This window comes from Aulostomus chinensis, chromosome 9, assembly GCF_037954235.1.
Source record: "Aulostomus chinensis isolate RoL2024-O1b breed Wild chromosome 9, RoL_Achi_v1.0, whole genome shotgun sequence".
Taxonomy (NCBI): Eukaryota; Metazoa; Chordata; class Actinopteri; order Syngnathiformes; family Aulostomidae; genus Aulostomus; species Aulostomus chinensis.
This window is the reverse complement of record NC_141328.1, coordinates 16,658,045-16,684,805: the sequence shown is the minus strand read 5'-3', so window position 1 is coordinate 16,684,805 and position 26,761 is coordinate 16,658,045.

Below are 26,761 nucleotides of genomic sequence, written 5' to 3'. Positions count from 1 at the left end.
GATTATTCGATAGTTAGAGGGGTGCACGGACAGCTGTGCCGGCCGTCAGTCATCTGCGTATCAGCCAAACCCTGGCAAACAACACCCCCCCGCCCCAACAGTGCTGAGTGGTTACAAGCATTGACCCATACGCATAGAAATATATAATAGTTAATAAATATGATGAGAGCATCTAACAGGATTTGCTTTTCTGACATTGTTTTGTCTGTTTTTTTCTGAATTACTCAAGTTTTGTTCTCCCATTTGTTTTCCCATCTTGGGTACGCACCAGGGTTTAGAGCTTTCCCACTGGTGCAAATGTGTTGGTACATCTACATGTTATGTAGATGTACCAGGGTTCTTGTGAAAGAGTCTCTAAAGAGATTTTTTTTAAAAAAACAAACACCAAACGTTAGCACAGCAACGGAAAATGATAGGAATCCAGCTGTGAAGAAAAAAGTTTGATACGATGCGATAAAATAAGTAGACTTCTTTCCTGTCAAAATGTTTTTTTTATCTCCTTTAAAGTAACCTCACCATGGTGACTGAGATCTTTTGTTAAACCGTGAAAAAAAACAAAAACAAAACCTCAGTCATTTCTCTCAATCAACACTCCACCTCCTGCTTCTTCCAAACACACCTGCAGTTAAATTTACGCTCTCAATGCCTGGCTAAGACCAACATTTAAAAAAAAATTACGGTCAAAATCTCCCTCCCGAGCTACAGAAGACATTATCCAACTGTTCTCACTGCTTGAATGATTCCATGTGCACAACTCGTAGAGTGCTTCTTTGAAGTTAAAAGCTCAGCAACCATCTATCTGCGATGGATTTATCACGTCATTATTGTTTCCGTGGCTTTGAACAAGGAAGAAACCGTGCTGTACATCACGGCTGAGCTGACAGCAGCACTTTCAATAACCATGAGAGGAGCTTCATTGGCAGAACGTACTGATTTGGTCAATAACACTGGTGATTCACTAGACCGAGTTCAGCTTGAAGAATCAGTGGTAAGAAAATAATTTGTCCTTGTGCTGAGAGCTGAATAATATGAGTTGGTGTAGTTTCAGCAGTCACTGAGCAGCGTTCAGGCAGCTGACTGACCACACGTCACATACGGTACAGCAGCATTATATCTCACGTTACCGCCTGGAAAACTCTGGAGACGTGCAAGATGCAACGTCAGCAGTGCATGGCCGGGTTTTTAAACAGTCGCACTGGCTCTGTATGTGACATTGGTACAGTTTTACAGATTTTATTTTGGACTGAAAAAAATCAGTACAACAGGCAAGTTGAAGGAGATATCTAACTGCTACCGAACCGCCTCCAGCTGCTGCAGGGATATAAGTGACTCTCACATGTGCTTCTGCAGTGTCTGTTGGGCACAAATATATTTTTGAACGGATTATATTTATAGGTTGCATTTAGTTTCTATCATTTTAAATGGGGTTGGCACGGTGGCATAGTGGTTAGCACTGTCGCCTCACAGCAAGAAGGTTCCGGCTTCAAGCCCCAGCTCCAGCACAGGATCTTTCTGCGTGGAGTCTCCATGTTCTCCCCGTTCCTGTGTGGGTTCTCTCTGGTACTCCAGCTTCCTCCCACAGTCCAAAGCCATCAAGAGGGGACGAGGCTGATTGATACTCTAAATTGACTGTAGGTGTGACTGTGAGTGTGAATGGTTGTCTGTCTCTATGTGTTGGCCCTGCGATGGACTGGTGACCCGTTCAGGGTGAACCGCCCAAAGGCTGCTGGGATACGGTCCAGCCCCCCCCCCCCCCCGTGACTCTTAACAGGTTCAGCGGTAGAAAATGGATGGATTTTAAATGGCTGAAGGATCACATCATCACAAAAACAAGAAAAAAAAGTGCCACGAAAAGAAATGCGTGGTGTAGCCGTTAGGGATCACACTGGCCCAACCATTCCAGACGCAGACATACAGTACGTCAGTGAACAAATTGATTCCTCCACTGTCGTACACACTGAGAACGCGACTGCAGACCAATTAAAAGGCCTAATTGCCTTGTAACTGTAGTTCAACTGCTATTGTGCATGCAAACACTGTCACTGCCTCTGGATGGAGAAAACTGACAGAGGAGACCCGCTTTTCTGGAAGATGTCAGATATGGTGAGTACTGGTGAATACTGGCCCACTTCCAGCCAGACTGTAAAATGGTTCACAGTCCTGATTACTTCTTTTACCTAATTGTTTATCTGGACTTAATAAAAGACAGAAACACCTTCACAATAGTTCAGTGCTGGACTGGCTAGAGCTATTTAGAGAAAGCTTCATTTCTCTCAAGCAAACATGCAGTGGGCCATAACAGTGGCGGAGAGGCTCCTAATGGCCTTTGTTCTCCAGCCAGGATGGATAGTGATGATTCCATTTCCAACTGTAACGGAGCGAGGGCATGCAGGGGGCCTATAATTCTCCTGATAATTGGGTTAATACCTGTCATGATGTCCCCTATTACCACAGCAGTAAATAGAGCAAAGCTAGGAATTATTGTTGTTAATTAGAAAACATGTAGATTAGCAGCATGAGGAGGAACTGTATATCTCATGTAATGTAGCGTAGAGATCACCTTTATTGTTATGGCCACATGAATGTGTCTGGTCTATGAGTGTGTGTGTGTGTGTGTGTGTGTGTGTGTGTGTGTGTGTGTGTGTGTGTGTGTGTGTGTGTGTGTGTGTGTGTGTCTTACCAGGAACGTAGCTTCCCATGTTGCTACTGTGCATACATTTGCACATTTCTCAATGTTGCTCAAGTTTAAATGTCTGTTTTTGTGTGTGTTTGTGTGTGTGTTTTTGTATGTGTGTGCGCCAGTGCACTGGAGATTATGTGCAACCATGTGTGTTCCAGTTAACGTGTGTGTGTGTGTGTTTGTGTGTGTGTGTGTGTCTTACCAGGAACGTAGCTTCCCATGTTGCTACTGTGCATACATTTGCACATTTCTCAATGTTGCTCAAGTTTAAATGTCTGTTTTTGTGTGTGTTTGTGTGTGTGTTTTTGTATGTGTGTGCGCCAGTGCACTGGAGATTATGTGCAACCATGTGTGTACCAGTTAACGTGTGTGTGTGTGTGTGTGTATGTGTGTGTGTGTGTGTGTCTTACTGAGCAGGTGTGTATGAGAATGTGATACTGTGTCTGTCCTCCTGTCCTCTTCCCTTTTCTGGGGTGGTTACTCAGGGGGCAGCTATAAAAGGAAAGGGCTCTGTCAGCCTGTGATGTCGCTGGCTGTGTGCTATCACTCACACACACACACACACACACACACACACACATGCTCACACACTCACAGACACGCACACACATAAAAGCTAAGGATAAAGCAGCAAGAGGGTACATGCCGAAGGGACAGCTGAGTTTTCCAAACTTTCATTGAAGACTGAGATAGGACGTCCTGCCAATTTGCGGGCTTTCTAGCGATCTTTGTGTGAGCGTGTGTGAGGAAGACAGGACTGCGGCCGGTGTGTGTATGTGTGTGTGTCTATGTATGTGTGTGTGTGAGAGAGAAAGAGAGTGAGAGAGAGAGAGAAAGAGAGAGAGATTTCCTCATTTTACTCATGAAGGATGAGCAACAGACTTGCTTGAATGACTGCAGTTTTGTGACTTTGAGACCAAAGTTAAAAGTGAAAAGGAGGACTGAAGCCAGGAAGTGAATGAGCAGATATGTTAATGACTGGAAACAAGGAAGAACACACAATGGTGGTCTGTGGAGAAGGCCAGCGAGAGAGGAGAGAGAGGATGAGCAGGAGGGAGGGATGAGATGGAGTCACTGAAGGAGTAACAGGTTACAAGGTTGACTGTTATCTGCCAAGTGATTGCTATTAAATTGACTTTTGTCCCTCTGGCTCTGATGAGACATCCGCCATCCTCTTTTCTCTTCTTTTCATGAGCTGGTTTCTTCTTCTTGCTCCTTTAGCTTCGCTCCTCTTGTCACTTGAGCTTCCTCCTCCTCCTCCTCCTCTCCTTCCTCTCTCTCCTGCCGGGAGTCCACTTTAGGGCTTCAGCGAGGCCAATCACTCATGCATGAAGAAGACAGTTTGACAGATATCAGACCTTCAGCAGCCAATCTGCCCCTCTCCCCCCCCCCCATCCTCTCTCCCTTTCCCTCACACACACACACACACACACACACACACACACACACACACACACACACACACACACACACACACACACACACAGCAGATGCAGCTCATTCTCCTCTGAATGTTAATGCCTCGATCTCACTGCTCACGTTTGCCAAGAAGGAAGAGCAGCTTGATGATGCTGATGTAACCTTGTCCTCAGGTGGTATCGCGCTACACATGTCATCTACAGTTCAATGAAAGACAGAAAAAGAAAAGAAAAACTTCTGTGCTTTGTCATAAGGCTTATAACACTTTTCAATCAAAACTTTTCAAATGGGTCAATTTCCTTTCAATCAAGTCTCTTATAACAATCAACACTCTGACTGTGGCTCACACAAACCCCAAGCTAAAAGTCAGTAAAAATGTACACATAATCACCTGCCACTGCAAGTAAAACAAACCAAACATGGGACAAAGAGTGTAGGATGGTGGGTTTACGTACATCCTGATATTACGATTATGATTTATTTTTGAAAGACCAAATTGAATAAACTCATTCGGAATTTAAAAAACAAAAAGGGATTGACATTTTACTCAGTTGCAGTAGGTGGTACAAACCTTTTTCTAAACCAAACACTATAATTGTTTGGCCATATAAATGATTGAACTGACTGTGACGTGACTGTGTTGTTTAGGCGAATGCCTTCCGTCTTCCCATACGTGCATGTTTTTATCTGTAACAATGGCATCCGCCATGCTGAACAGTAAGAGGTACATGAGAGACCTGCACATGATAGACTAGACAGGCAGTAAGAAATAATAAACCTTACAAACAAGTCCATGAAAGAGAAGCCAGAAGAGAATCCACTGGAAACTGTGACAGCTGCATATTTCAGAGCTTACTCTTGTAAGGACTGGATATGGACATATCCCCCCCCCCCCCCCACCATTTTCCTGTTTTTAACCAGCAGTCCATTTTTGCATGCTTTATTCAGTTTGCTTTACTTATTTACAATTTTCTGCAAGCTTATTTCAAACACAGGACACATCCTCCTAATGTTGGAATAGGATTTTGATTGCCTACCATAAGAAAGTACGGCCCTTAAAAGCAAGAACTCGCTCTAATCAGACGTCTTTTAGCACCACTACTTCTCGCCCCACGTAGCTCTTCTACCGTGTGTTCTGTGTCATCTTTGTTTAGGCGAGTTTGGAATGTATGTTGTCATCAAAGATACAACAAACAGAATCATTATGTTGACTCAGAAAAATTAGCTGGCGGCACCTGCCGAGTGCCCGAGTTCCTGCCTAATGTTCCTTGATGCTCTAAGCAGAATTTGACGTCTGCGTTCTCCACAAGATGAGGCACTCCCTCCAGGAGGCTGTACCCTGCAAGTCCTTCTGCAATGCAGTAAACAGGCAATGCAGATATATACTGTCCAGTGGCACATCCCCTCAAGGGCGGCCGCAGACCACATTACTACTTAGATGGGGGACACAACCACTTAATTTCTCTGAAATATTTGAAGGAAATGTCACTAATTTCGCCAAAATAAACAATTGCAGCCATTAATAGTTTATACTATTAGATCGCTTTGGAAAGCACTATGTACAAGGATAGCTGCAGAGCCACACGTCACCACATGGAGCACCGTCTGTCCTCTGACAGTCAGAACACGACGAGCAAAGAGACTGTTGGGAGCTGAGGTTTACCCGCTCTTTGCTCCTACAGCAGGTCAACTTGCTCACTCGCTCACATCACACAATAGGTCTCAGGGTTTTTATTGACTTTTTCCTGTACACAAAGAGGTTTTTTCCACATTAAAGTTTATAAAGCATCACCTAAGGAGCACAATGTCCTAGAAAATATTTGGAAGCCCTCAGAGAAAGAGATATTGATGAATCTGGACTTGGACTCTGCCTACAACTGACAAAGTTGAGGAGAACAGTGGACTCCAATGGATTGAATTTCTATATATTATTTAGCTTTGTGTGAGTTCATATCAAGTGTGCGCAGCATGAAAGTACTAAATGGAGCCGGTCTGTTGCAAATACCAGAGCTGCTCTTTGAAGCCCGTCCATTACTTGCTTCAGCCCACTAGTCAACTAATATAATCGTAGAGGGTCCATCCATTCTGGTCTTCAATCATTGCCAGTTGCAATAAAGTGTCTGGTTCTTGAAATGAATCGAATAATTTATTCCAATCAGATCTATATTGCATATACATGTGTGGTCTTACAGTACCTGTCCCACTGAATCAAACTCTGGTGCGTGTGACAGATACCTGAAATAGGAGGCAGTCTCCAGTTACACATGAACTTTAGTAGGGTTTATATGAGGTTTGAATGTGAGCTAAACTCAAACCGCCAGGTTCAGACAGCACAATATTTTAATCTTTCGTGATGGTCGTGTCAGATTTACAGTGTTAGATTAGACAATCATAGATCCATGAATTCTTGCCGTGTCTTGATGGGCAGACCAGTCAACGTAGCGACTTGCGCGGCCCTTGAGAAAGTTCAAGTCATTGGGTAAGAGGGTTGGGATTGCTGTGTATGACGGTGGTGGCAGGACCCGAATGGAGAGAAGGCCAGACAGGACATGATAAAACTAGGTTTATTTACAAAAGAATCTGGTACATCTAAAGTGACACATACGTGCAAGGATCCGACAATAACTGATAAGACGACCAAACTCAAATACGCTCTGCTAAAGACGGCACAAGAAACAGATGTGAGAACATGAAGGCCAGGAAGGAGCTGATAGAGGAGGACACGCCAGCAGGTCTGTGACTGATGAAAACTGATTCATTGACAAGACTCAAGTGAAGCACACAAAAAGGCAACTGACAAAGACAGGAAGAGCTGCCAAAATAAAACAGGAACGAAGCAGAGTTAACTGATTCAGAAACATAAACGCTGTTTCGTCGCTCCACCTATCAGCACCGAAGGTCACATTTGTCTTTCTGTTCACCTCGAGAGCATTCTGAAATCATGTTGGTCCACACTAAGCAACACAACTGCCTTGCGCTAAAGGAAAAAGGCGCAAGAAGACTGGCATGCAAGACAGCTCATCACTGTTCAACAATAGGGGAACAGTTGGTCTCAAGAAAATCTCATCAAAATCTGGCTGAATTACTCACATACTGGCAGAACTGTAACCAGAGGTGGTTGGTTTTTTTCCCACATCAAAGTTTATAAAGCATCACCTAAGGAGCACAATGTCCTAGAAAATATTTGGAAGCCCTCAAAAAAAGAGATACTGATGAATCTGGACTTGGACTCTGCCTACAACTGACAAAGTTGAGGAGAACAGTGGACTCCTATGAATTGAATTTCTATATTTTATTTAGCTTTGTGTGTGAGTTCATATCAAGTGTACGCAGCATGAAAGTACTAAATGGAGCCGGTCTGTTGCAAATACCAGAGCTGCTCCTGAAAGCCCGTCCATTACATTTTTGGATGTGGCAGAACAGACGTATCAGCTTGTGTAGAAGAGTAAAGAAGAATATATGCATGCACAATATGTCTCGCTTCTGCCCCAAACACGTACGAGTGAGAAGCAAAGTGACTGCGCTCCAAGTTTACAATCTCATCAACTGATCTGGACCACAGCCAGCCAAGTGTTGGTATGAACACCCTTAAACACTCACACTGTATGTCCAGTAGAATCTTTTTTATTTATAAATTGTCAAATCATTCCTGACTGATTGTGAAGACAGAGCGAGAGGGAGAGAGGGAGAGAGAGAGAGAGAGAGAGAGGACCTTGGTGGGAAGCAGAGGGCGTCCAGGAAAACATCAATGAAACTCAACTGATGAGGGGCTAAAACTCACAGAAAAAAAACAAAAAAACAAAACCTTGACATTGATAAAAAGTTGTTCCAAGATATAGAGGACTTCAAAAAACAGATGGTGAGAGTGAACAAGTGATGGGAGGGTGAACCAGAGGGGGAGAGGTATAGGGGGAGACAGAGGGAGTGATAAAGACAGAGATAGATAGGTGACAGGCAGAGAGCATAAATAGACAGACGGACTGGCGGAGAGAGAGTGACAGAGATGGATAGCTGACATGGAGAAAGAGATGTTCATTTGGATGGACCATATGTGGGTGTCAGGGTCACTGACTGTCATTACTGACCACTGCCCAAAGTCAGCCCAGCTCAGTGACAGAGCCTGAGCCCTTACCATGGCGCTGCCATCACTGTGTGTGTGTGTGTGTGTGTGTGTGTGTGTGTGTGTGTGTGTGTGTGTGTGTCTAATGCACATGCCTGATATTTATCAGTGTAAGGTATCTCTTCTGTCTGCTGTACATCTGCTCTGCTGCACAGCAAACACTTGCCTGTACGGAAATCACACCTACACACACACACACACACACACACACACACATACAATGCTTGACAGGCATTAGGACATGAGAAAAATTCCTGCAGGCTTTTTTTTACTCCGGCTTTGTGTTTATTCTTATATCATTTTAACAGGCTTACATATTCACCCACCTGCAGCTTTTGGACTCCATTGAATGTGTGTGACAGAGCCTGAGTCCTTACCATGGCGTATGTGTGTGTGTGTGTGTGTGTGTGTGTGTGTGTGTGTGTGTGTGTGTGAGTGTGTGTGTGTGAGTGTGTGTGTGTGTGTGTGTGTGTGTGTGTGTGTGTGTGCGCGCGCGTTCACACACACGCATGTGTCAATGCATGGTCCTCTTTAACCCCAGCTCTTAATCTTTAAGTTTTATATTGTAATCTTTTTCAGTGACTTGGATATAAAATTCAAGCTTCCTGTTTGATGTTTGTGTGAGATTCACAACATCATTGGGTCATTTCATTCGATTATCTCGCCACAGAAGTTCAAGTGTTCATACACACTTTTACAAATCCCTTCCCTGGACTTTTATACCCTTTTTCAGAAAATGTTCATGAACATACATACATCAAAAGTTATCAGTCTGTATCTAACTAAACTATTTACAGGCAACATGGTTTGATCCAACATAACTTAAGTCAGTATTTACCAAAAGAGATTCAATCAAACTTAACTGAGCCACAGTTCACGTATTTGTGAAGGTATATACCTAATTTTCTGGCGTTAATTTTTGAAAACTTTTCTAGGACTTGAAATTGCATTTTTAAATCCAATGACTTTTCCAGATTTTTTCAAAACTGTATGAGCCAAGTTTGTAATGTTTTTACTCTCATGGCACAAATGTTACCTTGTCACTGCTGGACATAAGCTAAAGTACCAAAATCGTAATCCAAAAAGTAAAAACGTACAAATCTTAGTAACTGTACACAGAAAAGCTAACTTGTCTCCTGCTCATGCTCCATTATTCCTTTTGTGAAGTGACCCACTGGTGTCAGGTATTTGGACACAAGCCATGAGCTCATGCTGGTCTCAGAACAGTTGGCACAAACTCATTGCATGGACACAGCTGGCTACCGCAGAGAGAACTTGCTAAAGAGGGCACATCAGACGTGGAGCACCCCCGGACCCCCACCCCACCACACACACACACACACACACACACACACACACACACACACACACACACACACACACACACACTGTCTGAAACCTCACACACAATCTATTTGTGTGAGGTTTCAGACATTTACACTAAGCTCATTTGAAAGGCCCTCATTCTGGATTTGCACTGCTAAGTGACTCTGCTAGCAATTTCATCCATGTTTTCCATTTAGTTAGCAGCTCTATTCTTTCTCTTGGTGAGGTCACGTGATGTTTTACCCACTGACTCACACCCTCATACACGTGTGCTCTTCAATACAGAAAGCTCATGGATTCTTTTCCAACAGAGCGGATGAAGGGATACCTGTATTTTTCTATTTTCTTTTTGGTTTTCTGCTGAAGGTATATGTTTTCATTGCCTCCATCATTGATGCGGAGCTGCAACGACTCACATCTGGGTGTTGCGCTGGAAGATACCTGAGTCTGCTGCAGGGTCATGTGACCTTGGAGCAAATGCTGATGTTCCCAAGCCAACAAAAGGCAGACGTTAGCGGGTGTTACAGGGTTTCTCAGAAGGTGTGAAAGGGGCTTTAGTCAGATGTCCACATCACCTGTGTTATCCAAATATCAACAATCATCATAGCCAAAATCATGATAACACATCGGCAACTGCATGTACATTAAGAAAGTCATTTTTCAAAGTCTAGGCTGGTATCCAGGCCTGAGTCACAAAAATAGCTAAAACGGTGCTCAGAATATTCAAAAATTAGAATGGCATTGCCAAATCCATCTCAAGACCAGATGAGAACAGAACACACTGCGACACAGTAGGTCATGTCTCTGGGAAAAAAACAGTGAAATATATCATTATATAGAGCTTGTAATGTAAAATCTGCATGGCAGTCAGCAGACGCATCTGAGGAAAAACTTTGAGAAAAAAAGAGTCCTCCTGAGGAGCAAAAAAAAGAAAAAAAATTTGAGAAGCCCTGTAATAAAAGGCAGGAGATGAGTTGATGGGGAGATGGAGAGGTGAGAGGGAGTGGCGGGGCAAAGAATGATTATAGAGGATGTCTTATCACTCATATTGCTTTGTAGCTTTATTCCCACCCCCAGCCCTGTCTTAACACACATCTTTCCTTCATGGGCAAGCAGCCAGTATGTGTGTGTGTGTGTGTGTGTGTGTGTGTGTGTGTGTGTGTGTGTGTGTGTGTGTGTGTGTGTGTGTGTGCGTGTTTGTGTGTGTGTGGATGCACTTGAATTTGATAAAGCACATCTGTGTGTGTATATTTGCGTGCACGTGATTTGAAGAGTCTGTCTGTAATATGGGCTGTCCCGAAAATCACTTCATTAATCTCAAACTCCGTACATTAATCTCCAGGTTCCTGGCGCCTGTTTAATACATGGGGTGTGTGCAGTCTGTCACAGCGAGCTGAGACACACCTTCCTGCGTCAGTCTGGAAGCTACAATCAAAAAGGGGGGGGGGGGGAGACGAGAGAAAGGAGGAAGAGGAGAAAGGTCAAAGAATGAGTGTGGGAGGAGGAAGGAAAAAATAAAATGTGAGAAAAGAGGTAGCTGAATAAACAGATTAATACTTTATTGCCACATTCGGATGTCCAGTGTAATTTCTTATAATAGACAGGGTATGCTCCTGGATGGCCGACTGATGACTGAATGGAGGTCAAGTGTGAAGGAGACTTCACAAGCAAAGTCACCAAACTTGTCTGTAACAGATGCAGAGAAAGACATCTGCATCCCAAAATTTGTGAAGGCCTGTTTGGGAATACATTAGTTCCATTGGGACTACAGCAAAATGGGAGCATTTGGTATTTGCAGCTGGAGAGGAAGTTGTGTGCAAGCTATATAAGTACTAACATTGTTTAAATAAAAGTTTATCGTCTGATCTTGCACAGGGATGCCGGCCGCCGCTTGTGGACAAGAAGCGGCAACTACAACCTGAACCAGCCATCCGGTTAACAAGCCGTCCGTTGATAGCCCGCGGTGAGGGGCCGACTTTGTCACCATATAAAGTATGTGGAATATCCACCTGGACCACTCAGCTAGCACATTATCCATTATCTATCCAGATTTTACCTTGGGCAAATACTGGACTGCGAATAAACGAAGAGGAGGAGCTTCATGAGCATCAGAGATCACTGAGGTTTCCATAGAGAGTGAATGGATGTCCAGGCTCCAAACGTGCGTATGCAGAAACAAGGAGTACTAGACGGCCTAAAAAAGACAAATGGATGGAGTGAGCGGACAAGAAAAAAAGAACATCGTTGAGAGAGAAGTGACAGATGAGACGAGCTGAGAAAAGAGATGACATTTTGCTGTATATAAAGGTGGCAACAGCTGGCATAATCTGCTGTTGTCAAGGCCGTGATGGTGCTGGAACAGTATAGTTGCCTGCCAATGCATCCTTGAATAGCCAGCGCTGAAGACATGCTGCCAATATGGGCTGCTGAGGAGCCAAGGCTAAAGAAAGACCCAAACACAGGAGCCATGCAGGGACATAGCCGGGGATTCTAGAGGGGAGAGCAGCTCGGATGGCAGCGGGGTGTTGGGTTGGTGGGTAAAGGCCTCTGGGACACTCTGCCAGGGACAATGTCACCTTAATATTAGGTAACAGCAGGACAGCAGCATGTCACTGTATGAACACTCCGCTCACACCTGTCTCACCTAGTTCCTCCTCTCAGATTTATCGTGGATGGACTGCAATGTGTCCAAACTCAGATCTCTTTTCATTTATTATTATTAATCATAGGAAGAATTTGGCATGCTGCTTTTAAACTGCCTGCTTCTGTCCTTCAAAGCAAGTATCTGCAAACTTGTCTCTGCCAAAAATGTTCTATGGCACAAATTATGTATTGTTAATAGAAATAATGAAAAGAAGATTTTTCATGTCATACCAAAATCTTTTGTTCTCATGTCATCTGTTTATCTGTTTAATTTATTTTTTTATATTTACAGTTAATATTGCTGAATATGGGAGATGCCCTATGCCTGGTCTGGACTGGAACATCTTAACTAATAGATACTTGGCCATAACATTTAGCAGTTAGTAAAATATCTTAAACTTTCTGAAATGCATTAAAATTTACATTTGGATTGAAAGAAGGAAAAAAATACAAATGTGAGAAATTAGAATTTGAATGTACAAAAAAAAAAAGGGCAAAGCTGCAGCGGTGGACTAAGTCACAGCTGTGTGCCGTCTAAGTTCTGACTTGACGTCCGGATGCAAGACGGAAAAGAATCACGCAATGTCACTTGCTGGATAACAGAATATATGTCAAGTGTGGTGGAGGGTCCCCGACCAATGCAAACGAAGACGGAGTCGGAGTAGTGAACGTCCACGGGTGTTCGTGTTGTTGCTGCATTTGTCTCACCAAGCTCATAGTTTTCCTTTCTGTCCTTTTTTTCTCCTTCACACACTTTTTAATTATTTCCTTGCCACATTTCCATAAAAGCCAGATATAAGATTAAATGGGACGTGTTGAGGAGAATGGCGGTGATGTGTTGAGTCAGACCACAGTGTGTGTGAGTGTGTTTGCGTGTGTGTGTTTGACTATGCATTTGCTTGCAAGTTTCTGTGCACACTGTAGATATGTGTACGTTCTTACTCTGTGTGTGTGTGTATGTGCATGCGCATGTATAGGGGATGCCTTCGTTCTCCAAGGAGAGCGAGGAAAATGTCATTTGATCAACATGTTCTGACAGAAGGGCTCAGTGAATACTGATGCTCAGCACCAAGGGCTTCTGCCGGCGCGTGTATGGAGAGCGAGTAAATGGTTGTGAAGGCTGATCTCTGCGGGTGTCAGGAGCCTGTGTGTTCTTCTGATGGAAACAGCATGGATGAGCTGTCATGTGTTGGTCAAAGCTGTCCCTCTGCATTTAAAATGAAGCTTTCGTGATGCGCATTTCCCTGTAAACGCAACATTAGATACCCCCCCCCCCCCAAAAAATAAGGGAAAAAAGTGGTCAAATTAGTGGTGGAAGCAGATGCCTCCTATCCCCCATAAAATTATGGTGAAATGTCCTCATTCAAATAACATGGACTGCAGAGACATGAGCCAGTCTTTTCAAATGCAATTCTAAAGTAGTAATATCAGAGATTTGATCTACAATGCCTTGTGCTGCATCTTTGGCAATAAGCTGTTATTACAGGCAATTAATGGAGCTCATCTACCACAGTTGTCCTGTTGAGTCAGACAGTGGAGGACAAGCTGGTCGTTGCTCGTTCTAGACACCCTGTGTGGTGTTGGGTGCTAGCAGAGGAGGGTCTGTTCAAAACACTACTGATGGTACTTCTATTATATCAGAACAGAAAGGTGTTTCTTCTTTTCTTTTCTTTTTTTTTTTAAAAAAAGAGCAAAGAGAAGAACTGGAGTTTCAGTGGAAGAAATGTTTGCACTCTTCTGCAGACTTCAGCATCTGTGTGAGATTATTAAAGTGTCAGACCAACCTGATGGTCCCAGTTGGGGTTGGTTTGATAAACATACTGAGGATCTAAAGGTGCAGTCATACAGCAGTGCTCTTTCAAATATGTCCATCCATCCATTTTCTTCTGCTTATCCTGTTAAGGGTTGCAGGGGGGCTGGGAGCCTATCCCAGCAGCCTTCGGGCGAGAGGCAGGGTTCACCCTTGGCGGGTCACCAGTCCATCACAGGGCCAACACAGACAACCATTCACACTCACAGTCACACCTACGGTTAATTTAGAGTATCAATCAGCCTCGTCCCCTCTTGATGTCTTTGGACTGTGGGAGGAAGCTGGAGTACCAGAGAGAACCCACAGGAACAGGGAGAACATGGAGACTCACACAGGAACAGGGTGAACATACAGACTCCACACAGAAAGATGCCGTGCTGTGAGGCGACAGTGCTGACCACTTCACCACCGTGCCGCCCTTCAAAAGTGTTCAAAAAGTAATTCAATCATTTGTGGGGTGAATTTTTTGGTCTACTAAATCAGTAATCATCAATCTGGGCCTCTGGCTGCTTATTTGCGGCCCCCAAACTGTTATTCCTTCACTGTGTGTTTTGGTTGGGTCAGCACATCAAGGCAGGGTGGCCATAGGGAGGTTCAGGAGGTTTCCCAAACGGCCGGTCCGGCTGGAGCGTTTTTTTTTGTTTGTTTGTTTGTTTTTTCGAAACCCAAAACACAGCGTTTGTATCACACCCTGCCCTCGCGGCCACAGCACATATAGACAGGTACACCGATAATCCACAAACGACTGCACTTGCACTTCACCCGCACCCCCGCCCCCCGGGACGCGATATACTGGCCGGGACTTGTCCCCGTGCCAAAAATACACAGACAGCCTGTTACTGAGTCACTCAGTTTTCACTGCTGCGAGCACAATTTTTTAACTTTCACTTACATTTTTAGAACAGTTTTTAAAATTTTAATCAGTTTATTCCACTGAAAGGGACATTTGGTTTGATTTTAGCATCTATGTTAGTTTGGGATTTCTGAGATATTTGATTCACCATAGGACAGAAATATATTTTTCCTTCTTCCTTGTGGTTCTTTGTGTTTATATTTAAAAAGAAGTTTTCTTAACCCCCTCCTGACATATTTGTTTTGATTCATGACAGGGGTCATGTTTTGTTTTCTTCAACTATTTATTTTATTTAATGTCAAAATGGAAATGACGTTTTATGTTAGTTCATATTTTTGTTGTTGTTTTGAACCAAAAAGGCATTTTGTTTTGAATATTACAGTATTGTTGCATGTGGCCTGACCAACCACAATAAATGGACCTTTGACTCATTGAAAAAAAAATTCCGGCCCTTTAAGATTTGTATTTGAGTACCACTGTACTAGATATTTGTCTGATAACCAAAAAATTTTATTTTGGAATTCTGATAATGCCTTCGCCAGTATGCACATCATTACTGCACAGACTTTGAGCTCCTACTCATCAAAATGATACGAGGTCTTGTGGCTGACCCAGAACATGTTGGAAGGACTGTAAAGGTCATCTGGCTTGGGAACACCTTGGGGCCCCCAGGAGGATCTGGAGAGCGGGAAGGAGGACATCTCGGTTACCTCAGTCTGTTGCCATCCTGACCCAGTTCCAGATAAGCGACAGAAAACAGACGCATGGATTTAACAGACATGGTAGCTGCAGGACGACAGCTCCGTTTAGACTGAATGCCGTCTAAAACTTTGATTTCATTATTAATATTATGTGTATTTGTGGTGTGACTGTATCTTAGCAACAGTGATACAGTCATCTGATGACATTGTGAGAAAGTAAACCAAAGTGTGTGTGTGTGTGTGTGTGTGTGTGTGTGTGTGTGTGTGTGTGTGTGTGTACTTGTATTGCTACATATTGAGGACGAGAATACGTATTTAACCGAAGAGTGAGGACATTTTTGGAAAGTGAAGACATTTTTAAGCCAAATCATCAAAGGGCTGTTTAAAGGTCAAGACTTGGTTTCAGGGCCAGGGTTAGAATGAGGTTATGGTTAGGTTTAGGGTCAGGCATTCAGTTGACATGGTTGGGTGTATGGTAAGGGGCTAGGGAATGCATTATGTTAATGAGGGTCCTCACATAGATATAAGTACAAGGATGTGTGTGAGTGCATGCGTGTGTGCTTGCGCATGTGTGTGTGTGTGTGTGTGTGTGTGTGGAGGGCATGCAGGGTGAGAGGACTGGTTCTCAGAGCATAGGAGAAAGGTGGTGGTAGCCCCCTTACAGTGGAACAGCTGTCAGCAGTTTGGCTCCCCGACTCTTCCAGCTTTCAACAAATCTCCCTCTGCTGCTGACAAGCAGAGTGTGCAGTCTATGTCAGTGGGGGTAGAAATGGTTCATGTGTATCAATATTGGTACAATTGGAGACCTCCGCATCAGTAGTCTTTGACAACACAATCAATATTTTCCTATTATTTTGGGGAGAGGAGGCATAAAAAATTGTGCCTCCTCTTCTTATGAAAATGATGAAGAGTTTACGTCATTGACCAGCATAAACCTGGTGTTTGGTCTAAAGTTTTTGGCAGTTTTTCATGCTCTTTAAAAAGGGTGTGATGTTCAGAAAGAGGCGCAACATGGCTCAGAGTGGCTGTCTAGCAACCGAAGGGTCGCTGGTTTGATCCTCACTTCCCCAGGTGACCATGTATCCTTGACCAAGATTCTGAGCCCCTAATTGCTCCTGATGGCCCTGTGACGGACTGGTAACCCACTCAGGGTGAACCCCGCCTCTCACCCAATGTCAGCAGAGATAGGCTCCAGCCCCCCCACCACCACAACTCTTAACAGATAAGTGGTATAGCAAATGGATGGGAGGATGGATGTTCCGACAGTAAGCGAAGCCACTGCTTGTCAGACGGACACACAGACCTGCAGCATCACCAACACTACGGGATACATTAGTTTTTGAACACGACATCTGATTCACCTTAGTAAGCTTTGATGGATCCCTGTTGCTCCGGTTGATAATCAGCAGCAATAAATGATCGATGCCATGTCCAAATTTAAACCTATGATAAGATCAGCATATCAGGAGGTTCCCAGGTAATTTCGTTGCTGTATTCTATATTTAAGTTCATGGTATTTCTTTACTTTAAAGATCAGAGAGGCTGTTTGACACTTTTTCAAGCAACTTAATAGAACCTAATTGAAACAAATATCATGGGAACCTTGAAGTCATGGGAAAAAGAGTTACACATTCACGTAATCTTCAGAAACATTATACATACAAGCAAAAAAATATCAAGAGAATCACTTTCTCAAATGCACCCACCACCTAAATAGCAACACGCTGAGGTTCTTGCGCTGAAAGACAGTCTGTGATTGTTTGGATTCATTTCAGAGCTCTCAAAAAAACAAACACAGCTATGACAGAGAGACTATTAGCAACCCCTTCGAGTCTTGCACCACTCTTTAGAGCGTACATCAGTGAACCGATGAGAATTAACTGGACTCAGCCCAAAGACACTTACGACGTGGCTTAAATAGGGCCTCGCCATTTGTAGCATTTATCACCATGTCAAACCTAAGCTTGATTTATTTTCAACATGGTTATAGCCACCAAATGGATCTACAGATCTGGGCTCTTGTGTGGTTCTACAGCTTGAATGTAAAATACTTGAATAGGTGTCCTGAGCTATTTTTCATCACTTTTAGCAGCTGCACTAACCTCATTCGTTGACAATCCCCCCCCCCCCCTCTCATCGCACAACAGTGTTGGCAGCAGGATGTGTTGGTGCTAAACCCTTGCAGAAGAACTACCAAAATAAAACAGGAACTGAACAAAGTCAACCAACACAGAAGCACAAACTTGAAGTCCATAACCCTGGACAGGTCACCAGTCCATTGCAGGGCCATCAGGAGCAGTTAGGGGTTCAGCATCTTGGTCAAGGATACTTTGACACGGTCACAGGGGAAGTGAGGATTGAACCAGCGACCCTTTGGTTGCTCGACAGCCACTCTACCTCTGAGCCATGCTGCCCCCTAAGAGAAAATTAGACATGGTCAAGATGGGACAGTGACAAAAATGCAAAGCCACACAAGAGGGAAATAAATTTCACAATAAAACAGGAAACAACTAAAAGCAGGCATTGAGGAAACACAAGGATACAGACTAAACAAAGAACATTAGCCAACAAAGAACATAAAAAAATCCCCTAAGATAAAAAACTAAAAGTCCGAAACTAAGAGGTCATAAATAAAAAACTCACATGATCCCAGTAGGTTAGTGTAAAAAGATAATCATCAAATTGAACATGTGAATCACAGGTAACATAATCCATTGAATTAATGTCTCTCGAATGACTCTGTGTCAATATAGATACAGTAATGGAGAGGAGCTGGTCATGTGTGTGAAGAATACAAACAGATGTAAACAGCGGGGGACAACTGAGTATCCTGCTTAAAATTCTCCTCAGAAACCGGATCAGACAACACCGCGATGTGTCGCTGACAATAGGCGTTGTGCATATCTCCAGTGCGGTGCAGCGACTGCAATAAGCCAAACCACTAGATTGAATATATTTCATTCATAAAGTCCTGTTAGCAAGGAAAAGAACATGAAAAGCAGTTGATACAAGGAAAGCGTGTGCGGGGAAAGATGAGAGGAAGCAGAGAGGGTGATAAATTTGCACCCAGAGTAAGTATCTGAAGAGCTGCCATGTTTTATGAAATGCACTCATCGCTACAGTAAGTGAAACGCATTAAAGAGGTTGTGATTTGCCTCTGAGACCATTAATAAAGTAAAATACATGCATGGCTAATTTATTAACGCACACCCCTTGACATTCATCTCTGGTATAAGGAAGCAGCCCTCAGCTCTACAAGTGTGGCAGCAAACACGCACACACGCGCGCGCCCACACACACACTCACACACACACACACACACACAAGGGAAAATCAGGACAGGCTTGGTTTGATGGTTTGAGTGATACACCTCAGGCTCTTTGCAGTTAAAAGTGTCACTGTAATCCATTTGTGAGCGGAAAGACAAACTGGAAACTCTCCAAATTACAAATTGAACAGAAAATCATCTTCGCCTAAAACTTAACGTTTTATCAAACAATTAATGTGATGAGTCGACAGTCCATCGTGCATTTGAGACCCCCCCGTATTATGCTGTGTCTCTCCCTCTCTGTCTCACTGAAACTTGCTGATAGGGGTGGAACAATAAAACAGATTGGAACGTCTCATCCTCCCATAACTATTTGGCTGACCAGAGGCTGACCTCACTATTATCACTCAACATGCGACAGGGGAAATTGCCGGACCAATTTAGAACTTAGAGATCCTCTCAGCGGTAACTCTAGAGCTCTGGTTAATGCTCTTTGTTTTGGGGGACAGATCAAAATATGTGCCAGTATCTATGCTTAACCTTCTCCCGCATTTTAGCAAGCTGTATATAACTGCTGTAAACATGTTTTCCACTATGACAGAACACACTACAGGTTAAATATTTTTTAGGACATAAAGGTTTAATTAATGATTTAATTTATTTATTGAATTCTTCCTGATGAAGCTGCAGAAGATGTAGCTATCTTAGTATGTTCCAGTCCTGAGATTCCATCATATGTCCTAAACGATTAAAAGGTTGCAAAGGACCACAAGGAAGTAAACAGGTGGTGATGAGGTGTCTAAGGGCCATATTTGTAAATGTCAGGAAGGTGGTGAGGAGGGAGACAGCAGCGGGCAGGTAATGGATGTGGGGATTACAGTATAAAGTATGCGTAAATAAGAAAAACTAAATAAACACTGACAGAACAGGAAGGCACCAAGATGAACAAACAATCTGAGATCTGACACAGAGAGCAGAACTGAACAAACCACGCAACAAGAAACAGGTGGGAGCAGAAGAGGGCAGGGAAGGGTCTGATTGGATAAGAGAATATAAAGTCAGAGCTGAGGCTGATGAGGACTTGTTAATTAGCAAGACACAAGTGGTCACATCAAAGAGGCTGGGAAACCCACAAAAACAGGAAGTAAAGCTAAACAAGGCACAAGAGGGAAGTAATTTCAAAATTAAACAAGAGACAACACAAGGTGGGATCAGCTCTCAAGGAGAACACGGAGTACTTTTTTAAAGTCCCTCCTATCTCCTATTTACATTCTCCTATGATGTCCACTATTCTGGGCATTTTTTTTTGTACAGATAGGTTAGTCTGAGGTCCTGCCTTTGGACTTACCAGCCAGAGGTTTCTCCTTATCGAGCTTCCACAAACCGATACCTCACACCTTTTTGAGGAAAACCTTGAAAGGAGGTTCAGCTGCTGCATATTTGCCTGGCTGATGGGTTATTATCCAGCAAAGGTCCTCAGCTCTGCAAAGTCGTAGCAGCTTGTCCTTTTGGGACAGTTGCAGTGGCGTCCTCTGCATGCAAAGGAGATGCTAGAGGATGTGATGGTTCCTAATGTTCTCCGGGGTCCTGCAGCAGTACAGCTTCCACAGGGAGTCCCGCCCTGTAGTCCCTCCTGTTCCATCTTGTCGACAGTTTTTCCCCTGATAGAACGTCATGTGGGGAACCATTTGCAATGGAGTTCATACAGGCCTTGTTCAATTGCAAGATTTGTGTATATGTGTGTGTGTGTGTGTGTGTGTGTGTGTGTGTGTGTGTGTTTGAAACTCCTTCATCTACAATCTTTGAAATTGGAGCTAAAAAAAAAAAAATTAAGTATAAAACTTGTGGTTCAGTGCTACCCAAAGTGAGCAACTTGGTTCACCTGAATGCACCAGCTGGTCACACTCGTTGGTACCGCTAACAAATCTCAGTGGAAGAGATGTGAACTATCAGTTAATGCACTCTGAAGTTTTGTAAAAAGATCATTTTTTTGTAGTTTTGTTGATGTTGTTAGCCATACGTCGCCATCGGCTTCAATCTTAATATATGTGGCCGGCTCTTTCTCTATTCTTGATACACAAAGAAGTGATGGAGGGAGACAAATCATCTTTGCAATCTCCAGACACCAATTTGTGAGTACTTTAAAGGCAAAATATACATTTTTGGTGAAGTATTATTTTAACTGAGTGATTGGCTAAACTGCAGATCCACTTCCTGTGACTGATTCCTCTTTCACCCCTGAGTTGTTGAGACATACACAAAGGTGGTTGGGATGTGCAATTAATATAGAGATATATCAGGCATATTACAGGCTCAAGACATCAGATACTGCCTGTGACAACCAAAAAAAAAAAAAAAGTAAGGTAAAGTAAAATGTGTTTTTTTCTCAGAACCCCCCCCCCCCCCTCCCTCCACACACATCCTGAAGGTCAGCTGCTGGTGAGTGAGCTGCCATTCTGCTGAGTCCACCAAAAATCTGAGCGGCGCGACCCGACTGGCCACTGATGTCCATAAACTAAACCTGGAATGACAGGTGTCGCTGGGTCCCCTCTATATCCCCACTTCACCTACTTTTCCTCTGAGCTTCCCTTTTGTCTTGATGTATGGTTTATTGTTTCCTGTCAAGGTTTCAAGGTTGCTGCTAACACGAGCCAAGGTAGGTCTGTGGGGGTGGGGGGGTGGGGAGGGGCACCAATATCCCTGGAGCTGCCTCTACGATTTCTCCTTCCAGAAAAAAAGACCTAAAATGAGGCTCAGAGTTCCAGAAGGTCTCCCAACACCTTCAAACCATAGATCATGTATGACATCATCGCTCTAGAGGTGGTGTTAATCAATATCCAGATTTTATGATTAACACTGCATGCATGTAAAACGCATACACCAATCACTTTGTTTCCTAATTAACCAAATTTTTAAAGGAATTTAGAAACATCAAGACTACAGCTAATTTGTGCTTCCCATTTCATTTCCTGATTTTTGAGTCGTGCTAATTGTCCCTGAAGACAGAGACAATAGAGGGAGAAAAGGAGCATTAAAACAAAAAACACATGCCCACTGCGGCAGACTAGGACCCTCCCTGAACTGTAGTCAATCCATCATGGGGCTCCCTGGGGAAAACGCAGACATCTAAATAGAAATTAGCAGGAAACTAGCTGGCAGTATAGATCTCTCTACTCCACTGCTGGGTAGTAGGAAGGAGAAAAAAACTGGGTTCAATTAGTTTACAATTTACCTTTGTGTGTGTGTGTGTGTGTGTGTGTGTGTGTGTGTGTGTGTGTGTGTGTGTGGTGGCAATCTTTTTCCAAAGGATTGTGGTTGCATCCTTGATCTCGATACTACTTAATGGAAACTGTCAGGGAATTAACATCTGTGATGGGCATAAAGAGAAGGGAATGTAGGGAAGGAGATTGTCTTTACTTGCTGATCAGTATGTTTTTGTGTGTGTGTGTGTGTGTGTGTGTGTGTGTGTGTGTGTGTGTGTGTGTGTGTGTGTGTGTCTTTAACCACCTGCATTTACGCTAGTTGGGTTCTCATCAACCCATTTTGATTGTCACTCAGTAGGTTGATGGAAATGGTGAAATTTGGAAGAAAAAAAATTACATAAAAATATTACAGAGTTTTGACCAAAAAAAAGTTCTTACGGAGACTCGGGGAGGTTTTTATCTTTTTTTTTTTTTACAAAAAAACATGAAGCAAAATAGGACATGACAATAGTGACACAGTGGTTAGCGCTTTTGCCTTGCAGCAAGAATGTCTCAGCAGCCTACGGGCGAGAGGCAGGGTTCACCCTTGACGGGTCACCACCAGTCCATCGCAGGGCCAACACATAGAGACAGACAACCATTCACACTCACAGTCACACCTACAGTCAATTTAGAGTATCAATCAGCCTCGTCCCCTCTTGATGTCTTTGGACTGTGGGAGGAAGCTGGAGTACCAGAGAGAACCCACACAGGAACAGGGAGAACATGGAGACTCCACACAGAAAAATCCTGTGCCCGAGGCAGGACTCCAACCCAGAACCTTCTTGCTGTGAGGTGACAGCGCTGACCACTGCACCACCGTGCTGCCAATATCTGTTTATATTAACGCTATATATGTGTGCAGCAGCACTGTAGTCCTATGCATGCTGTGCACCCAGCGGTAGAACCAGACAATTTTTTTCGGTCATATAAAGGTGGGGCTCATCAAACCCTGGGGATCTTTGTAGCAGTATGTTTCAAACAGGCAACATTAAAAGATCTTCACAGGTTTTCTATCACCCATAAAGGTTTTATTTTTTCTCATTGGGTTTATGGATGGGTAATATATGCTGCAAAGGTGAAGGGGTTAGCATGGCCACTAAACTCTGATGTTGTCCTGGTAGCCTCGGAAACAGCGTCCAGCATGCTATGTGCTTGGAATACACCTCAGACCACCAACAGCTCTTGCCACTCAGTGTTGGAAATTGAACGGTCCATAAAAAAAAATTCCCAACTTAGATTCAGCTGCTGAGTTAGCTAGTTGTAACAGTGGGAAGTGATAAAGGCTAGCTAAATGTGCGGCCCCCACACAAGTGAGATCACGTGTCTGAACCTTCCCACTGATCTCAAGACAGTGATAACCCTAGGTGTATAGTCAACTGCAAACTATGATGATGTAGTGTTTGTTTCAAAAAGCTGATCTTTGTGTTCCATCCCTGGCTTCTCCGCCCTTTCAAAGTTTTTTAAACTCGCTACGTTTACATGGATGGCAAAAATATGGCTATAGATATATATAGAATAGATAAGTGCACTTCAAATTAAATGGAGGGAACAAGAAACTCTTCAAATGTATGTGTGTTTGTAAGGAATCGTTTTTTTTCAGTGATGGGGATGTACTGTACATGTAGGCTCAAGCAATCTGTTGTGTGTTGTCTTTCTTCCATCTACCTCCTCAACATATTCTTCTCGTATTCCTCCTCTGTTCTTGTCACCACATCATCTTTCTTTTCCTTTCTTCTGTCTTTCAATCATGAGAACCCAACATCCCCATTTTCCAACTTTTCTTTTCCTAAATGTTTTCGGGGGATGCTTCCTCCCCCCTCCCCTGTTAGAAATGTGCGTGCGACTCTGCAACAGTCTTTCCAGGTCACTCTCTCCCTCCAGACAAAACAACTCTTTGCTTCCTTCTCCTTTCCTCTTCCTCCCCTTATTTAGACTGAGAGAACTTTTCTCTCTACTTTTAGCGAGACAACTTGACCTGGAAATGCGAAAGGTTAAGTTGATGAATCTTTTTTGATGTAACCATCTACTGTTCACGAAGTAATTGTCTTTGCAGGCAAATTCCTTGGGCTGCATTGGCACTGTTCTGGATGTGGTGCGAAATTTAAGTTTAGGAGATCGTTAGGAAAGGGAAAATTCAACAGGTTCATTCGATGATCAATGTTATCACTGCAATAAAGTATGTCACAAAATACAGGTATTATTACAGACTGACCAAAGTACATATCATGTAATAGGATCGTACATCATCTCATCTTAAGAAGTACAGATTTTCACATGGATATAACCCTTTGCATCCTGTTGTGGAATTTAAGGACTTTTCCATGTTTGTACATTTTTATAGACTTTTAACATGCGTGTAAAACCGAGCAGAGTTTCTCTTAAGGCATCACCAAATTTTAACATACTGAAGAGTGACATGTGATGCTGGTGTACTTTGTCCAAGTGTGTATAGGTTAACTGACTGACCGTCTGCCCTTGGTTAAAACATGCATGCATTAGTGTTGAGCAGCAGCAGTAAGTCAATTTAAATTGAGTCAGGCTTACCTAGTCTTGTTTTTGTTTTTTTGCTTTTCGTGTTTAACTTGTCAGACTGCAAAAAAAAAATCTTTTTTGCAAGACCCCAGCAGAGAAATCGCCTCAAATATACATTGTTTACTTGTGTTGTTACAGTGCATCTTCACACGTGGTCTAAAAGCACTTAACCTTACATTTTGCTGATGTGTTTTCCCCTGTCACGCTCTCTTAACCTCTGCATTTCTCTTACGAGTGGTCAAAATGTAATAATACATCATTAAAATGAGAAGGGGAATACAGCACAGAATGTCTTTGCACTCCTGTGTGGCTGGGAGTGAGGGGGTGAGTGCTGCAACACAAGGAAGAGCAGACCTTGAGCGTGGGGTTGATCAAGGGGCATCTCAAATTTATGCTTCCCTTTTCCTTCTGTGTCTCTTTCTTTCTCTTTCCCTCTCTCTCTCACACACACTCACACACACACATGCACGCTCCTACCCACTTTTCTTCAGGTTAAACACAAACAAAGTGACTGAGGGGAAACCCAAATATCTAGAGACTTGCAATTTCATGCAAAAGTCCACCTTGACATGAATGCACCCCTCCAGAAATAATTGATTTTCATTTCAGTGAACCGCTGGGTGCATGTTTGTTGCCATCTACATATCAGGCCATGCACCAGTGGTGACTGAACTCCACAAAATGTTACTGTACAGCAAATAGCCAGGGAGCATCTCTGTTTTATATTCCAGTTCCTTCCTGTTTTTGGCCATTGCATTAAGAAAACCTTCCAACCATGTTGAAGTCTTGAAAAGACAAGATCTGTGAATTTAAAGTAGCTAAGCTTTTCCTTTGTGTCCATTAATTTTCTGGACAATGGCTCATGCAATCTCACTTTATCAGGAAAACTGGTTTCAAAAGATCACGTGAGAAACCATGTTGTCACGCTTCAAGTTATGTGTTGGTGTCAGAAGCGCCAGTTGTTTTGACCAATGAGCATCATTTGAGGAGGTGCAGGTGTGGTTTAGATGTGATCAAACCTGCGTGAACAGTGAACGGAGAACATTGTGTCCTTGAAGCTGTCGGCCACAGGGTCATGCCACCCAAGGGTCATTAAGCAAAGACAAACCTGTGTTGTCTGATTCCACAGAAGAGCTACTGTAGCATATACAGCTAAAAGAGATTGTGCTGGTTCTGACAGAAAGGGGTCAGAACACACAGCTGCTGTTATGGGTCCTCCTGACCAGTCAGAGCACGCATGCTCATCCCTGTCGAGCATCTAAAACGGGCCCTTGAGCATCGGAGCTGGACCGCAGAGTAATGGAAAGTGGTCTTTTCTGGCAAATAATATTTTCATTTACATCATGTGTATGGGCGGGACTGTGGGTGTGGCCTATGTAAGGAAGAGATGCCACCAGGATGCTTTGGGCGATGCTCTGCTAGGAATTCTTGGGTCCTGCCGTTCATGCGTGTTAGTTTGATCTCCAACTCCAACCTAACATCATTGCAGACCAGATACACCTCTTCCATGCAATGTTGTGGCTAATGGTTGTATATTTGTGTGATGTTTCTTCTGTTCTCTATGAATCATTGTGCCAAGGGCTCAGGTTGTTTGTGGAGTCGTCATTAAAAGGACAATCTGTTCATAGCTATACACAGGTTAGCACTGATGCTGCTAAAGTATCGGTTACATCAGAGGAGCGTAACATTTCCACTTTGAAAGAAGAGCACATTTGAGGTCTGTGAGGCTCTGAAGTAGACTGGCCATCTAGCAACTGTTCATCCACCAGTTCAGTCCTTATTTACCCCAATCACTGTGCCAGTGTATCCTTGAGCAAGCTAGATCCTTAATTCCTCCTAATTAGAGGGTTGGCAGCTGCATATCAGCCTCCACCATCGATGTGTTTGAATGGGAGAATGAGATGAGTTAATCACTTTGACTACCAGCAACTAAAAAGGTGCTATCTACATGCATACCAAAGGAAAAGATGTTGTCACACTTTTACCAATTACTTTTGGTTTCTCCTTGAGTTCGTGGATGAGTCAGATTTGTTGTAGTTAGCCTTGAAAACATGGTTCATCAAGTCATCTGTCAAGCCTGTTTTGTTTTTTTTCAACAAGCCTCTAGATTTTTTAAAAGATTTGGAAGAGCAGCAATCAATAGTCGCCATGGCCAGTGTTACCA